The sequence below is a fragment of the Orycteropus afer genome, unplaced genomic scaffold (assembly GCF_000298275.1).
Source record: "Orycteropus afer afer isolate SDZICR_OR568_19922 unplaced genomic scaffold, OryAfe1.0 scaffold00011, whole genome shotgun sequence".
Classification (NCBI taxonomy): Eukaryota; Metazoa; Chordata; class Mammalia; order Tubulidentata; family Orycteropodidae; genus Orycteropus; species Orycteropus afer.
Window position 1 is genome coordinate 13,558,863 of NW_006921598.1, and position 2,859 is coordinate 13,561,721.

The 2,859-nt window shown below is 34.0% G+C and overlaps 1 protein-coding gene and 1 non-coding gene across 2 annotated transcripts in view; both read left to right on the forward strand.

Moving 5' to 3' along the window:
• Nucleotides 1-2,859, forward strand: part of LOC103205681 (synaptotagmin binding cytoplasmic RNA interacting protein) — a 22,349-nt gene that overhangs the window by 11,217 nt on the left and 8,273 nt on the right. The window lies entirely within an intron of this gene.
• On the forward strand, nt 1,260-1,362 carry LOC122151051. The gene has a single exon (XR_006163953.1). It is a non-coding gene; the product is annotated as a U6 spliceosomal RNA (small nuclear RNA).

Sequence of the window (2,859 nt, forward strand, 5' to 3'; positions counted from 1 at the left end):
CCATGATTGTTCTCTCCGAGGAGTGTATCTACCTCAGGTAAATGTTCAACTGATGTGCCTGTCTTTTGCAGAAACTGAGTCTTTGATGAAGAAAATATGAACCTGTTTTGACTTGGAGGCAGATGTTTGGACTTTGTATTTAATTGAATATCTGGAGATGGAGAAAGGAGGAGGGGAGTTTGCTTTCTGGCTTAGTTATGTTTTCTTCTGTTACACCTGATATAGCTGTTACAAAATACTGATACAGCTGTTATAAAAGATTGGGAATAATGAGGAGAGAAAGGGTGATTCTTTTGCCTTAGTGTGGTTTGTGAGAATTCATGTTCTTCATTAGTTTGTATAGTTCCACTTGTATGTATGTATAAAATAGTTTGCAAAGCCAGGTGGAAGAAGATTATTGGAAAATTATTGCTGCTGATGCCATCACTATTACTGACATGAAATTTTAAGGGGCTTTACTAACATGATCTATTTGTCTTCCTTGTTGATAATTTGATTTGTAGGCTTGATGAAAATGAAATGGGGGGAAAAAGTAGGATCAGATTTAGAATAGCAAGGAACTCTCTTTTGAGACATAAATATTTGAAGGCAGACACTTGTGTGTTGCCACATTTTACAAGAGGGGGATGGAAAAGTTGATTTAAATGTTAACAGAAAGACAGGCAGAAAGCTTGGGATATTGGCATCATTTTCCCTCATAAGAGAATAACTGGTTGACAGGATGAAGTTGAGTAGAGGTTAAGTAAGATACTGTAGCATGAGCAGTTCTTGAATTTGAACAAGCTGTTGCAGACATGATTCTTTATATCAAATTTCCTAGATTTAAAGGACTTCACAGCAAAATTTTGCATTCATTTGTTGATTTGTCAGCTTGTTTGGTTGTTCTGTCAATATGGTCTTCGTATCTATGGACAGTGTGTTTGTTCTGAGTGTCTTTTTTACTTTTTTCCTTGAGTGGCTTGTTTTCATAGGGAAGTTCATATATTCTCTATGGGTCATATGTAATTGTTCAAATAATTTTATTATTAAAAATTGTGGGTAGAAAAGAGTTACAGTTGACTTTATAAATCCTGCTAAATCTTCATGTTATTTATATTTTTTGGAATCCACTTAGAAACCACAGCAATTCTTTAGACCTTCTACTTAACTCTTTCTTGAGTAACCATAGTAAGGGTACAGGGTACTCAGTGAAGTACCAATGATGATGAGTTAGAAGTAAAGAAAAATAATAGGAATAATCATTAAGATTTTAAAACTGTGTGCTCACTTTGGCAGCACATGTACTAAAATTGGAATGATACAGAGATTAACAAGGCCTCTACGGGAGGATGACATACAGATTTGTGAGCATTCCGTATTTTTGCAGTGAAAGTCACCAGTCAGAATATGCATTGATGGTTGAGTGGAAAATCAGTTTGCTCTGTAAATTTTCACTGAAATCACAATTAAAAAAAGAAGAAGAAAACCCATCCCAACAACAACAAAAGAGATTTTAAAGCAGAATTTTTATAGTGGCAAGATTAATGAAAGTGGTTGGTTACATTACAGATTGACTGTTTTCCTTATGTTTCTCTTGATTATTGTTGCCCTGGTAGATCTTTTTTCATTCTCTGTTGTGTTCCGTTTCTAGCTAGATTTCTTTTAAGGAATTTGGTCATTTTCAATATTTTTGCGATAGAATAATACAAATTTTTGTTAAAAATTTTCTTTTTCTTTTTCACTTTTAAGTAAAGTATTATAATAAATTCCTGCTCTTAGAACATTTGGAAAATAAAGAAAAATACAAGAAAAGGAATGAAAATGATACTAAATCCTATAATCCTAAAAATAACTGTCTCTAAATATTTTGTATTTCCTTCCATTCTTTTTCTGATGTTTTGTCAACTAGAATTACAGACTAGATAACTATTAAAAATGACTGATTTATCACTACAGCTGGCTATTTGCTAAATCATAAGAATCTATGGAATTTGTAGGTCTTAAAACAGTTTATTATGTTCTTAAGCTAACTTTATTTGTAAAATAAGATGTTGTAGTGTATTTGTCCTAGCCATTGATAGGTCTTAGTCTTACCAGAGCCCATTAATTTACAAAGAAATTTATAGGAGACTTCAGGTATAGAACCAGAGGTAACCACAATCCCATGTAATTAAAGATTCAGCTATAGCTCTGCTATTGGCCAAGCAGCAGAAATGTTTCTGCGTTTGTAACAGAGCCTTGGTCTAATGAAGGACACAGGCATTTTAATACAGTGAGTGTGCTCTATGAGAAGACAAAGTCTGTGGCAGAATTTCTCAGCCTTGGCATTGTTGACATTTTGGGTCAGATAGTTTTATTGTGTTGGTAGGCTGTGGTGTGCTTTGTAAGATAAGTAGCAGCGCAGCATCTGTGGCCTCTACCCATAAGGTACCACCATCTTCTAGGCTCCAGTTTAGAACTATTGGTCTGGGTTAACACAGAAGGATTTTAAGAAAAATAAAAAACCTTACAGGATTTAGGGATTGCAGAGTATTTAGTAATTGAGCTCAGTCTATAGGTATGCAAGTTTCAGAGAAGGTATTTTGTATAAAGACTTAGAAGTTTAAAACTGCATGTTGGAGAATGAATGTAAACAGCTAAGGTTACGAATTGTGAGAGAAGGGATGGAGTAGCAGGAGTTTTAGAATAAACTTATATAATGTCCAGGTAGTTGAACTTTATTTTTGTGGTGATGGGACATTAAGAGAATTTTTAGCAGGGAAAAAACTGATTATTATATGTGTGTGTGTATCTATTTAACTACACACACACACACACACACACACGCACAAGTCTGGAATGAGTATAACCAGAAACTTGAGGTTTGTATTTTTTTTTTTT